Source organism: Centroberyx affinis, unplaced genomic scaffold, assembly GCF_046629955.1.
Source record: "Centroberyx affinis isolate AG114_WGS23_722 - 3 ecotype Tasmania unplaced genomic scaffold, CSIRO-AGI_Caff_v1 ptg002365l_1, whole genome shotgun sequence".
In the NCBI taxonomy this organism is placed as follows: domain Eukaryota; kingdom Metazoa; phylum Chordata; class Actinopteri; order Beryciformes; family Berycidae; genus Centroberyx; species Centroberyx affinis.
The window spans coordinates 267,731-283,772 of record NW_027280625.1 but is presented as its reverse complement, the minus strand read 5'-3'; positions in this window follow the sequence as shown (position 1 = coordinate 283,772).

Here is a 16,042-nt window from a genome sequence, read left to right as displayed (position 1 = left end):
TCTGTGCCTTCTTGCCGTTAACACATCAAGGACCACAATGGAAATAAGTCTGCTGACTTTATTGTGTTATCCTTGTCAATTTTGAGCCAAGATGCATTTTTTTTTTTTTTTTAAATTTTTTAATGTGTCTATCTTGCTTTCTATTGTTGAATAAACTAAACTAATCTAAACTAAAACTATAGTGTTTGTTCTTTGAGAGCATTCACTGCCAATTTCATCTCAAACAGCAACAACAAAAAGAGGATTATGCAGGTCCACATGTACTGCAGCATGCACTGGAGACACTGTGGGTCTGTGCAGGTTGTGTACTGGTTTGACAGGGAAGTGGCACTGCTGGCTGAAGCAGTTTAGGTTTAGGCCTTAAACACACACACAGGGCACGCAGATCCCATTAGTGGTGATTTTTCTACACACTAAATTTAGAAGTCAATTAGTCACTCACTAATGGGCGAGGACAACGTTTCCTTTTCACCTTAACTTAGTCTTGCAGTGTCGTCGGGGTGCACTTCAGGACCTGCTGGGGAATACAAATACCTGGTTGCCATTCACCCTGTTCCAACCTTATTCCTTCATCTAGAATGGTTGAGATATCTTCTCCTCCTCCTCCCCCCCCCCCCCCCCCCCCCGTCCTCCCCTCCATCTTTCTATGTCTACGCATCGCAGCCTCAGAGCAACAACATCACATGAGATTGTCATTAATTTCCTACAGGTGGATTCCCCGACGCATTGCCTCTCTGACAGCACCGCCTTTGTTTATATCTTTAGAATCCCTGGGCCATCTGACACTGTAAAACAACACTTAATCAGAAAAATATGTAATTCTGTTATGATGTTACACAATTAGGGACACTTAAATGATGTTGAGACTTGCAGTCAGCAGAAAGGGTAAGGATAAGTGAAAGATAGCAGCGTTGCAGTGATTCTCGACATCAAGGATTTGTAATCTTTATTGGCACAAGATTTATATTTTTCAGTCAAATGTGAATAACAATAATTGATTTCATAATCGTTATGCGACATACAGTATAGCCACTTGTCTGACACAATTATTACAATATCATAATGCAATATGATTTCAGGGCTGTGTTTTTCATTAAAAAAAGGGATTGGGAGTATATTGAATTTTGCCTCCAGCCAGTCTAGTTGAGAGTTGGTATTGTGGGTATCAATATCAATGACTGCTTTTGAATTACTTTTATTGAGGTGCAAAACAACATGCTGGATGTTCACCAGTGTCATGCTGAAAAGTCAGTTTGTTTGTTTTTTTTGTTTCTATCTCCAAAAAACAGGAAAGTTTAGAGATTTTATTAAACAGGGAGAGCTGCACTTTTCACCTCGTCCTCAACTAACTCATTTGCAGAGGAAAATAATTCTGTTCCATTCTGATGAGTGGCCTCTGCCGCATTTTCAGTAATAACCGCTCGTGGCTTCGGTTCAATTTTCTTTGGCTTGTGAAAAACATAAAGGTAAAAGAAAATCACATTTAACTAACTGTGTTGCTTATGTCACCTGACCTGCGAGGCCACCGCACTCTTCCTCTGTGCTTGTTTGCACTGTATCTGGGAGTGTGGAGACATAAAGGTGAAGCTGTGAGGCGATAAGAAGCCAGGGATTCTAAGCGGCAAACATGTTTTGATTTGAGGATGGATGCTAAAAATTAACGTGCAAACGGATCACTTTCCAGAAAATATCTAGCCAGTCAACCCGACTGACCAGGGGCTGACGAGCCGTCTGGTTGGCCGGCGTTGCTATAGATGTACGCTGTCAGTTCGTGGGCTCATGGATATCTCAGAGGCTTGGCTGTATTCACTCCATCTGTCAGCTCGTAGATCAAGAGACTCTCCAGTATTGGTAGTCTTACAGGGCCACCAGGGTGATTTCAAAAGCATCGGTCTCCACAATGGTTATCCTGAACCGGTGAAGCAGAGAAAGAGAGAAAGATTTCAATTCTCTCTCTTCTCACCTAGAACTCCAAAGAATGAGAGGCAATTTGAGCTCCCTATGGAAATGTGACATACTATCCAGCTTTACCATACATGTATTTGTCTCCACACGATTGTGTCACAGATACTGATTTATTTCCACCAATAAAAGCCTTTTTCATTATGTATTATTCTGCCAAAATCTTTGAATTATGTTTTCAATTTCAATTGCACCTGGCACAAGAAAACGTCTTAAATGCTCTCTGAGGAAGCTTTAAGGTGATAGCAGCTTTAAGTATTCAAATACTGGGCCGTTTCTTTGTTTGCCATGAATGATGCACTGCTCACTGTGTACAGCCACTTGCATCAACTAGCCATCACATTTATATGTCAGGTTGCTCAGCTCTGCTCATGCAGAATTTATTCTATAATTCATGTGAATAGGTTAGATTGGCAATATTTGTTTGGCCTCTGGCCTTGCCTGCTGCAATGCCCAGTGCTCAATGGGCGAGGGACCATGGGCCAAGGATATTTGCCTAGTAGCATGCCCAGGGCATATAACTGTATAAGCACTACTCCCAGCCACAACAATGCACACACATATTGTTTTCTATGTTTGGAAAAGTTAACTTAACTTGTAGTAAATGGATTTCAGGACTGTATACTTTTCTAGGCAGATGTACAATAGAGACAAAATTTGATTCATGCCTACACTTCAGTCTAAGAATGGTTGGTTGTGCACGCGCATTACATCGTGAATAAAGTATTTTTAGCACTTATTAAAAGACTGTTTTATGGTATGAAATTTTCCTGCGTCTCATAGAATGAGAACTCTTCACTGAGACTCAAGAGTTAAGCTTAATCTGCTGAACGCGGGTTTCTCCTTCAAGACATTGTCCTTAGAAAAACTTCAAATGCAAGGTGCAGTTATTAGTCAGAAATTGTTAGACTTCTGCCAGGTTTTAAGCAAAATCCCAACGGGATTGGCTTAGCTTTCATGAGATGTTTTCACCTCACTTTCTCTCCTCTGTTTCAAAGAGGATTACATGCCAAAGACATTAATGCTACAAAATATGTTGGGTTTTTTTTTGGCATAAAGGTGACTTCTACCAAAGTTTGTCTTGTTTAGTGAATTCAACTTTTGCAATTGATTGAAGAACATTAGCGTTCGGTATTGACAGATGGTCAGTGAGAAAGATCTTGATGACACTTTCTTCATGTTACTCTAAATGTTACACTGAGATTAGGTGTGCGGGGTGGAGGGGCTCAAATTGAACCATCTGTTGTTGTGGATTACATTTCCTACCCAAGCCCAAAATATATTAGTCCCAAACAAAACTGTAACTCCGGGGAAAATTCTGGAAAAGGCCTGTGGGTGGGAATGCTCCACTTTGCTGATCAGAAAGTGGTTTACTCTGCACATTTGTCTCTAACATGAGTATACTTAAGTTGGCAGGGCCTTGTCTCCTGATAATAATGGCTCTCTGACAATTGGGGTTGTTGTTATGTTGCATCGTTATTAGCAGCCCACTCGATAACAAGCTTTTCCCAAACAAGCGTGTAAAGCAATTGCCTCAAAATGCAGTGCAGCCATGTTTTTGTCTGCTGTCCAAAGAATCCGCTCGCACATTGCTTTGGAGTCAATAATAGGCTATATTTGGATCTCAACACTTAAACTACAACTCAATAAATTTGGCCTGGACCCTCACCCCATTTGCTTCCGTTTAATTTGCCTTGTTCCATATCATTTTGTTTACGCTACTTTAATTTCTAATTAATTTCTAATTGTAAATTACTCTGTACTGGCAGGTTAGGACTCTGCTTCTGGTTAGTTGATTATCACAATGGTGTGTCCATTAAAACACAGAATCACTGAATCCATTTGCAGCATGTGCTGAAGAGAAAATAGGCCATTTGCAATTTGTTTGAGGATGTAGTCGTAGTTGTTGCTGAAGTAATGGTGCTGGTTTTCTTCAATGAAAACTGACAAATTTCCATAAGCATCACATCATCTGTAAATGCACGTAGTCTAAGAACATCAAATAAATGCAGTTAGAAACATATACACCAAATACACATTCAGTGACACCAAAAATACCAGGAAACCAGTGTACCAGGACTTTCCACACTAATAGTTTCCCCACATTTTCTGAATGTAAAAGTTAATGGGAAGTTGGTCTTTGTATGCACAGGTCTTATTTAAAGAAACAAATAGAAGTCCTCATGTCATCTGTATTGTCACCTGTACTTCTCATTCAAATATAAGTGCAACGTGAGAAACCAATCCAACACCCTTTTGAGAAGCTCTGCCTCGGATTGTCAACAGAATACATTTGTTTCATCTAGTCTACTTCCTGGTATAAATGACATCAAATATCCACAGAATGTAATGAATGTTCTGATTGGTCAATACTGTCCATAGTTAGTCTGTCAGACAGAAGCAGGGACGGTGTGGAGGAGAGAGGAGATTGCCTTGGTGATTGGCGAGAACAAGGCAGGCTGGGTTAACATGACAATAATGTGTTTTAACGGGCAAGATGGACAAAAAGCGAGGGACTTGCATTACTTATGTAATGCACAGGCTGAGACAGATGGAGGGAGAGAGAGACTTCCGTATTGAAAACCCTTGACTTGTACTTTCTGTTTGGCTTGGAATTTGACATGTGGCATTTGAAATATTTCATGATTTTCCATTTTGTTTTTTGTTTTTTTTTTTGTACTGAAAAACAAGAAATTTTACTAAGGATGTCGACTGGGCCACACAAACTCAACCTAATGAAAATTGTCTAATCATAGAGAAAGGGGTACTAGAGCAGTTATAATAAATTAGATGAAAAAATGACACTCCTCCAATCCGTAGTAAGCATTTCCTGATTGAATTAAAATCATTGCACCGGATCTTTAAGTGGCACTTAAACAACACTGCTATTTGGAAGCGCGTCAAACAACGGCACTCTAACATGCTGCGAAGCAGACGTTTGGAAAATACAATCCCTGGTGATGTAAAAACCTATATCCATAATAACCATGCACAGTAAACAACATCAGCGTAACATCCAATGCATATGGGATTCAGCACGGCTGCAATTTCACATGACTGATCTTTTCCATGCTTTTCCAGCAGTATGCATTAGATGGATAGATGGTACATACTCTACATAGATATTCTAGTCAAAAGTTTGGACACACATTTTTCTTCATTTTTACTATGTTTCACATTTTAGAATAATAGTAAAGACATCAAAACTATAAAATGACACAAATGGAATTATGCAGTGAAAAATGTTAAACAAATCAAAACTCTTATATTTTAGATGCTTTAAAGGCAAAGGCTTTGGAAAGAAATACATACATAGGCATCAACTTCACTATTTATATTTGTCTAAGAAACACATTTCAAGCATTTAAACAGAAGCCTTTAGATCAAAATGGCTTTAAGATAATGAAAGACATAGTACATTCAATCAGGTGTGTCCAAATCTTTGACTGGTACTGTACATACATACATACATATATATTTATGTTTGCACAGGTACTTTATCAACCTTAACAACATACATGGTTGCTACGGATACCACTTCTCGATAGAGTTGTGTGAGTGCTTATGAGTTTTTGGATGTTGAAAGTGAAAATCCAGATCCATTTAGTTAAATGGGGGAACCACACGTGAAGCAGACCCACTCCCACATCACAGACTTCCTCAGATCCTTCCTTACCGTCTCAGGCTCTCTGTTTTCCTACTTTGCATTAGACAATGCTTCACTCTGCTTCAGGAGCATAATCTCTCCTCACTGGGTTTGGTAGCACAGGTTCACCTTATATCCTCCACTTCAACAGCCATCACATACACTATAAATCCTCTATTTTAACAGAGGAGCAGATGGGCGACATGTCATTGTCAGACGCTCAACTTTTTTTCTTTTTTTTTGCACGACATGTATCGCACGGCTGAACGGATGGATGGATGGATGAGGAGATGGGTGGATCGGTGGGGGTGTGTGTGTGTGTGTGTGTGTGTGTGTGGGTGGGATGGAGGAACACGCCGGACTGGGGGACACTTAGTTTGCCGTGCTGTTGAACAGCCGGGTAAGCCCCCCTTTCCCTCCGAGGTTAGCTACCTATATATTTCCGCTCTCTTTTTACGAGTGCATCGCAGAGGGGAACGTGACGGCGTCAAACGGCCGATCCTCTCTCCTCATTCCCGGCTATACGACTCTGAGTGACGAGTGGAGTCGGAACGCCAGGTTCGCTGACAGCTGAGAAATTATCTCTCGCATTGAATTCGGGGATGAAAACGCTTGGCCCCAAAATGCATTTACACTTCGCTGTACAAACACTGTGTACCATCAGTGAATTTGACATGATTTGTGATAGCCAGCAGTACACTCCATCCAGAGAGCCATGATGGCAGACCGGGAGGGGGTTTCATCCGAAGACGTTTGGGGCCGCTGTCCTCTGACGACTGCTTTTAGCTTAATCAGACAACATAAGCACCATAAAAATGGGTTGCAAATAATTTCCCAGGTGATAAACTATTGATGTTTGTCAGGATTTGATGCGTAAACAGCACAATAATTTATATCCTTCACAAAGTGCTGACGGTAGTCTATAAGTCATGACTATGTGTCATTCAAAGAGCGTGTTAGTGTCTTGTAGTTCATAGCCTACTGAGTGCTATTATTTTTTCATCTTTAATTTATCACCCAGGACCGCGGCTTTATTATTTATGTGAGCAAAATTAAAATATTGAGGGATAAAAATGGGCTCCGAAACACGTATAGAGTGCAGAATAATATCCATGTCTGGGAGTTTTATGAGTAATACCCACTAAAAAAATAAGTCAAATTAAAACGCCCATCTGTTTTTTGTGTTTTTCAATCTGTCTGTCTGTTCTTCAAATTGAAAATGAACATTTCCTACAGTTAAGAAAGTTTTTCTTATTGGCTTACTCTTAAGGATATAATATATTTAGAGTGCCTTGTTTATCAAGGATTCCACTCAAGTGTTGCTGACTCCACTTCAGTGCTAATTGTTAACATTAAAACATAATTAAAAAGTGACGATCAAGCAGAGACGCAAACAAGCTCTGCTTTGCTAATTTAAAAGTTAAACAATAATGTAATCCCCGAAGTATCACGAGTATGTATGACTGTTTTAGGGCAAAGTTGCTAATGAGCGTAGCAACAGCAAACGGCAGTCTACTTGATAAAAAAAAAAAGAGGAAGGAGAAAAGGTGTCAGACTGGAAATGAAAATAATTTGGTAAATTGCTGATAGGTCTGAGCTTTCAGACAGAAGTATAAATAGATAAGTGTTTTTGTCTGTAAAATGAATCCGATGTTATAGTTGACAGGATTTTACTTTTTACTTTTGCTGTCAGAAGAAGCCTGCTGCACGTTAGCATGTGGAGTCTCTGTGCCCCTGTTGCACACCGTCCTCACACAGCCATCAATACATATTCATCAACATCGGAGAGCCATTCATTTGCCAGATTGGAAAATGGCCAGTGAAGAGAGCCTGACATTCACTTTGTGCTGAATTGTTCTCACTTGACACCTAACTTGCTGACTGATGAGAAATATTATGGCCTGGAGGAAAAGCAAAGTGGAAGATGAATGAGTCTAATGCTGGAGCTCTCGTCACATCTAAGAACCACAACTCTTTATTAATATTTTGTTTGGGCCCACATCTATCCATCCCTGTTTATGTTATACATGTAGGATTGGATCTGTCATCTCAGGTATTTACCTGCATTTGTCTCGTGGCTCTCCAGTGTGTTTGTGTATGCGCGGCGCGTGCGTGCGTGTGTGTGTGTGTGTGTCATTGTGTGTGTGTCTTTGCTTGCACTGAGCCAATGCATTTAGAAGGGTCTTCTGTCAGTGTTTTCTCTTCATTAACCGGTCAGAGGTTATACTCTTAGCTATGTACTCAACAGCTTATATTCTGCAAATGCCACAATAGCCATTGATTACTGGAGATTTTTATAGAGGGAGCACGACATGTGTCATTAGTGACAAATTCCACGCATTATGAAAAATTCACAGCCAGCAAATGAAGCACTTACAGAGGTCAGCGTAAAGCAACTCTGTTGATGAAGGGTCTTAAAAGTACTTTCATTCTAACCGTAAGACACGGACACAGACTTTCCAGGTTGCTAATGAACACGAGAAAACAATCAGCCGCAAAGTTTCGAAAAGATCCTCTTCATCTTCTATCCTCCAACGCAAACAACATAGAGAGAAAGAAAGAGAGAAAGGAACACATATAGAGCAGTGACTCAAATGTAAAAGGTTAATAAACAACAAAGCTGCGCTCGGGAGAAAATCACAGTGATTCTGCAAGACTTGGTGGACAGAACAAAATGATGCTAATTTCCCAACACTAAGTATTTACAAGCGCCTCGCTGTGCCTGATTAATGCTGCGCAAATTCATGAGAATATTGTAATTTTGTCAACATCCCATTTCTCTGTTTCCTGTAATATCTCCTTTGGTGTTGTAAGGAGCACATTTGGCTCCGTTTTTTTTCAATGGTTTTGTTTAGTATGCAAGTGCAAAGTTATGGTATAATTAAAGTCAACAAATGCAACAAATAAACTATACCTGCAATCCCTGAATGGAAAGTAAGCTGCAGTTCCCCATATAGAATAGGAACAGCAGAGTTTGCTGTGCAGACTAGAAAAATCAAAGCAGAGTGTAAATCTGGCTGTAGTCAAAGTAAGGACTTTTTTTCCTTAGGAAATTTTTTTTGCCCTGTTGTTCTGATTTTTAGGGGCATTTGGGGGGAAATTTCATTGAATTATGAAATAATACACTGACTGTAAAATATTGAAGACGTCTTCCTGATACTGAGCTGCAGCCGCTTTTGCACAATCCACATCTCAACTGTCTCAAAGCTTAAAAATCTCAAAGCTTAAAATTCTCTTTATCTCCATCTCCTCCTTTGTGATTGGTGTAGATTTAATAAGCAAAATCAATAAGGGATAATGGCTTTTAACTGGATCTCATGAAAAGAGCAAGTCCCCCTACTATTTTGTACATTCAGTGAACATTTGCATTGCACATTGGCAATTAAACACTCAATTTGTACCACTAATATTTGTCATATTTTTAATCATTATATACCATCCCATAAATGGTAACAATCAGAGACTTTCCTACTGCTTCATGCTGCTCAAAAAACGCTCCATTTTTCTCTCCCAAAACATACCTGAGAGAATCCCATGGTTCTAGGCTCCCACGAATCACCTACGGTGGCCCACGGGGGACAGTAGGCACATTCATGTGTGAATATGTGACAACTCAATGAATACAATGTAAACAGGGTGAAATGCAAAAGAGCGTACCCGTTATTATTGGCGTCATTTTTTTTGCCATCTTCATTTTAAATTTCACAGACATGTTATGAACGTTCAGGGGCAGTTTTACCCACAATGCCCTCTGATGCTACAAGCCCAATTTAATTCCAACGTGATTCATCCTGTCTTCCTTAGTATCATAACGAACGCTACTGTCAGACACTCAGAAACACCTTTGCCGAGATTTAACCCGTTGAAAAGGTCAAGTGTCTGGATCATTGTCAGCCTCAGCATATTGATAGACTTGTTAACTGGAAATTGATTATCTACTGACGGACCGACTGTCGCTCAATTACGGCCGTGTCAAGATAAAGTTGTGGCCGATAGTTTTCAGCAGAGGTCATGCGTTCAGTTTTGCCTCTCTGGACAATACAGCTGAGTCGGTTTACTGTATTTGTTGCCCTTGGCAGGATTTTGGACAGTACTGCCCATTATCTCAGTGCGCTGCTGTTTGAGATGTGACATTCCTAAAGGTCGCGGAAAGCTTTATGGCCAATAGGGCGGCCTAGTGGTGAGAGGCCGTCCCGTAATCAGCCCCGTAACCTGCCCCGCTTAAGTGTCCCGAGCAAGACGCCGAGTCCCTACCAACTGCAGGGGCACGGCTCCGTGACCCCTGACCTCCCTATGGAGGGAGGGGGGGTGGGGGCAGGAGAAAAGACACCACTCCCCCCCTCGAGAGCACAACAGAGGATCATAGAAAATAGAAAAAAAAGGTTTAGAGGGAAAGAGGTCACTTTCAAGAACTCCACTAAGCGCCGTGTTTGTTTTACCCGCATTTCAACCAGCCCCAGCCAAAGTTTTACACCGTGTTTTCTCAGGGCAGAAGGAGTGAAGTGCGCTTTGTGAAGTGGAACCTCTGCCTGTCAGCCGCTTCTGTCATTTTCACTGCGGTTTTGTTGTTATGTGTCATGTCAGAAGAAAAAAAAAACAAAAAAAAAAAACGAGCACCAGGCTCGGCCCGGCCCATATGATGACTCAAAGGTTTATTTCTATGCAAAGACTCTTGTGTAGTGTTTCTGGGGCTATAAAAAAAAAATCTGAAATAAAAAATAAAAAAAAAATATGGAAAGCTCCCTGCTCAGTTGTTTTTGCCTTCCATCCGGAGTTTGTGAGGCTACTTAGATGTACTGAGAATGAGTAATGAGGAGGCTGTTTTTTGTTCTGATTGGAGCACCCACTTCCAGAACCGCAGGTCAAGTTGTTGACATCGCTCGTCGATGTTATTCCCGCTATTGGGCAGAGTGAACGCCAACCGCCAGCGCTTGAATTTAAATATTTACCAACCAATTAGTCATAGTGTTCCAAATTGGAGTGAACAGGATCGCATGAAATGATACAGCAAATCAAATCCCTTCTTAATTGAAGCATTTGTAAGATTGGTGAGGACATATACACTCACCGAGCACTTTATTAGGATCACGATGTTCCTAATAAAATGCTCGGTACTAATACTGGTTAGGTATCAGCTAGCAAAGTGACATCCGCCTCCAGGTTGGACGTGTTGCATTCTGAGCTTTTCTGCTGTTATCTGAGTTACTGTCGCCTTTCTGTCAGCTCCAACCAGTCTGGTCGTTCTCCTCTGACCTCTCTCATCAACAAGGCGCTTCCGTCCGCAGAACCGCCGCTCACTGGATGTTTTTTGTTTTTCGCCCCATTCTGTGTAAACTCTGGAGACTGCTGTGCATGAAAATCCCAGGAGATCAGCAGCTTCAGAAATACTCAAACCAGCCCGGTCTGGCACCCACGCCACGCCACGGTCAAAGTCACTAAGATCACATTTGTTCCCCATTCTGATGTTTGATGTGAACATGAACTGAAGCTGCTGACCTGTATCGTATGCATTGCAATGCTGCCACATGATTGGCTGACTGATAAATTGCATGAGTAAGCAGGTGTACAGGTGTTCCTAATAAAGTGCCCGGTGAGTGTATATAGGAGGCTGCAGTATGGCTTGCAGATAGACTTAGAAGTAAGAATGACTTCATCTTATTCTTGATACTATTAAAGCAGCAGCATGCAGCAGCAACTCTGCTTTCAAGTCCAACGATGACGGCGGAAAGATAGAGGCTATGCAATTATAAGCTATCCATTTTTTTTTGCTGATTTTATTTTTTAGGAGGGTCCCTATAGTCAAACTTGTGGGGAAGGAGTGAGATAGGAGGCAGTAAGTGGTTTGATGGGCTGAGCGCAGGGTGCCGCGGTACACTAATGTACATAAATCAGTTATACAAAAAAAAATATAAGCTCGCATTGGAATCTGAACTCTCTTTAAAATCCTGCTTACTCTCCGGCAATCCATAAGTTATCTCAAGTCCGCCTGAGACCCGTAATGGATGCGTGGGCACGCTCCAGTGGGTTTGTTGAATGTGTATAAGATAACTTGATATGCTTGGCAAATCTGAGACTTTGTGTAGTCCTATCACTGTGCATAAAACAAGAGAGATGGATCAGTGGGAACTAGTATGGCATGTTAACTAAACCAGCACTGACTTAAACAGCAGCACTCGTTTGAATTTGGCTTCTTTTGGACCATACATCACAGACCACAATACGTTTTCCCCCAGTTCTGAGGTGTTTTTGGGACAAGCAGGGTCTCACATCATGACACAGTTCCCACATCTTTTCACTGAGGAAATTCCCAAACTTTTCCATGACTTCTCCATTCACCTCTTTTTTCAAATTGCCATGACCAAATTTTAATGAGCCACCAGCTACACTAACTTTACACATTAGTTTGTTTTTCACTTTTAAAATCAAGGATGATAATATTATTTTACAGTCAGCAACGGACAATATTTTCCTCCAGCAGAGAGGTCTAGACTATTTTGAGACAGTATTCAAGAAAAAGAAAAAAAAAAAACAGATTAACTTCACAAATAAAATGTCATCAATTTTACATCAAATTTCATCAATTTCCAAAACCCTTTTCTCATTTTCCATAACTTCTCCAGACCTGGAAAATACTATTTTATATACTATTAAATACTATTTAATACTATTTTTCCAGGTTTTCCAGGGGTTTGTGTACCCTGCTATGAGCAGTGTGGGAAAAAATAAATTGCCTTCCGTTTTTATCACTAATAATAAATAATTTATCAATGCGCCCGCTCGTTATCTCAAAGGAATCATTATGGTGATGAATTACTTACCATGTGGCTCTAAGCATGCAGGTGTAGCCTACAGCTTTCACCTTGTAAGACAGAGTTGAATCAATGCTGATGGCAAGTATTACCTTGGATAAAAAAAACAAAAAAACAAGAAGAGTATGCAAATAATTAGCGTAATGATAATCTCTGAAGATTCGGGTTCGATAATTTTGTTTTCATGTTTCTTACTGTATAAATGTGATTGCACTGTATTATTTATTAAGGCAAATTCTGCTTGGAATGAAGATAATTAGATTTTTCCCAATATGTTGATGTGCAATATATGTGTTTTTGTTTGTTTTTAGCTATTTTATCCAGGAAAAATATAATGCCAGCTTCATATACTGAGGTGGAGTAATCACTGTTTAACACGTGTATGTAAGTAATGTGAGATACGTTTGAACTGTATGGTTCTCTGTCATCTCCTCCTGGTGTTATTAGTGCCTACAAAGGGAGGGAGCCTCTGTCCTCCACATCAGAGGGAGCCAATATCTCCCAAAAGGAACAGGGTCTGGCAATAGCGTGGGCCTTGTTTGAGGTTAGTGTACTTTAGTTGCTTTTTTTCATGATACATCTCTAGGAATCAAATGGAACTTTGAATGGCGGGGTGTCAGCCCGCGTTCTCAGCTTTGGAAAACCAATATGGCCCTGCTTGTATATGATGAAATGGGGAGAAATGACAGTAGCACGGCTGTTGAAGTACTGCTAGGTCAGCTAGTGAAGGACTCCTGAAATAATTTGTTCGGGGTACACTGCCAATGCCAGGTAATACTTGGACTCTGAATGGAGGAGAATAGTGTCATAAAAATGGCATTTCAAATTATATTACATTTCATCCACATCAGTTTAGAATAGATAGCACTTTTCAGAAGATCTACTCTGCCAGGTATAATAGGAGACGGCAGAATCCACACTAGACATGAGAAAATAGCACAGGCAGGGATCTGAACATATGCTGATGAATGGGTATTCACACTCAACCACACAACCTCTGGGGTTCCCCAATAAAATCGCACATCATTTACATCAGAATAGCTCAATGGGCTCATTTTGTTGTGGCATGTTCCACCAGCATCTATTCTTTTCAAAGGGTAAATGAAGTTCAAAAGCACACGCTCGTTGAATGGCTAATTCGTCTTGGATGGAGGGGGAAATCTGCAACGGCTCCCTGCACGGCGATCAGGAATTGGCCTGAATGCGCAGGAAGCCGTGCCACCGTGAGTCCGGTCCAGGAAGCTCCATTCAAATGACTACATCCATGTCTCCCTGAAGAAATGGCTCAAATGAGCCTGTTAGCCTCTGAACGAGTCGGAGAGGGAAACAGGACATGTCAAACAGGGAGAGATCAACAGGGAAACAAGAGGAACATTCGTTTCCGCCCCAGGGAGTTGTACTAGCTAGCATCCTCAGCTCTCCCCTGCATTGATTTGACAGTCAATGCTGATCCCCCAAAACACTGTTATATTTAATGAATGAAAGGCAACTTCACATAGTTTTGTGTCAAATTCGTCTCTTGGAGTACAACTATTTGAGTACTTTCACATCCCCCTTTTAAAAGTATTTTGACTACTTTGTTTCCCTCTCCTTGCAGGATTTGTTTCAGGCTATGTGTTTCTCTTTTCTTTTCTTTTTTTTTCCCCTCCTTTTGTCTCACAGGACGCGTTTTAAGGCGACGACACATGGAAATGTTTTGTTGCACCGCGATCGGATATTATTAGAAACTGAATCACAGCGAGGAAGGTGTCACTGAAACAAACAAATGAAACATTTTAACAGTTTATTCTTTCCATCTGTGTTTTCTGAAAATATACTGCTGTATGCATGATAAAACACGCTGCAAACTGGAAATAATTGCTGTTTCAGATTCATAGTAGGAATGTGATTCTGGTCCAAAGCCAGTGCCTTGGCAAACAGCTCTAAAAGGAGATAGTTTGCTGGCTCCCCACTGCTCCTCTTCTGGCAGCAAAGATGTGTTTAAGTATCAGCTTGACTGCTTTAAGCATACTTGAACCAAGGTCTCTTAGTTTTGTTTTCACCCGGTCAATAACCAAATCTTAAACCCCCAAGAAGCTTATTTTCCCATATGGTATATTCCCCCAGCAGCATCGATTTTCATCTTATTTTGATTTGAAATCTTGGCCTAATTGTGCACCGACGGGCAGCGTTGTGCGGTGTCTTTGTTTAACACTTGTGATTATAATTGGATACAGCGGCACTTTGAGCGGCGGAGACGGGCGAGTGTTGGTGTGAAGAAAGAGACACCTCTTCCTCCCCAAGGGATCAACAACATTCACAGTTACCGTGGTGACCGATGAGAGACTGCTCTCCCCTTGCCACATAAACCTTATTTACTATCGCAGCTGTTCAATTTTGCAACACCTACCCCACCTTTTCTCTTATTAGGTGTTCATGCCCGGAGAGGTGCACCTTGCGCCGCGTCTCTACCCCTAGGACACACGCATCGGGGAAAGAAAGGCCGCAGTAAATCCCCAACCTCTAGTTTGCAGCAAATTCAAATTAGGCCCTTAAAGTCATTATTAGAATGCAGTAGGTCAGCCCTCTTTATTAAAGCATTGTTTTGGAACTTGCCATTTAAGGGATTTTATCGCTTGTTTTGTTGTGCTGCTCGCAGGCTATTACTTTGCAAAGGCTTCGCGCCACCGTCTGTTTACTTTCCTAGTGAATCACATCTATCAGGGAACGGGCTGGGGAAAATCACAGGGCTTGACACGCACGCACACACACACACACACACACACACACACACACACACAAGAATAGATGCAGAGAACCACATACTGTCCCCACAGCGAGCACACATTCCTGTGTAGCAAACACAAACAGACGCGCACACGGCTGCACACACACACTCATCGCCGCCCCCCCCCCCCCCCCATCCTGCCACATACGCGCTCTCTATGGAGGGAAGCTTGTGACGCTAAACTAATAAAGCCAGCATGGTGGCCACTGCAGGGGCTGGCGCTCTGTTGTGTGTAGCCCCCCTAAGCCCCAGCTGCACTTCTCGCCTTTGTTTCTTCTTAAGCACCAGCATGGCGGGGTTATATCATGCGCTAGTGCCACCCACACGTGCAGCCAATACCCGCTCTGGCTGCTGATGGTTCACTGTCAGTGCTGTAACCTCAGAGACCCATTAGACTGGGTAAACGGCGTGTTGATGAATCACATGTCTATACTGGAAATGAATGAAAAAGGGGAGCGCTGTATTAAGTCATGCCATCTTTAATAGAAGCGCGCGCAGCATGCGATTGCTTTGGGGAAAGTTAAAGGAAGCGGTTTGAAATGCCCAGGCACTAATGCAATCAAATTATGCTGCTTGGCACTGTTTCTAAGATAAGTTAAAAATAATGCTTTTTTTTTGGTGAGGCAAAAGAAGCACATTTCATTGGATGCGTGGCGTCAGCGATTGGGAGTGCAAGGCATAATGAGAACATGAATGCAGTTAATTTTTATTCCAGATTATTTACATATTTTCATTTCCATGAATAAATATTGAATGGAGTTGATATGGGATTTAGCCTTTGGCCAGGAGAACAGTCCACCTTGCAGGCGCTGGCAGATGTGTCACGCCACAGAAGACAGGAGGCACGCTTCAGGCAGG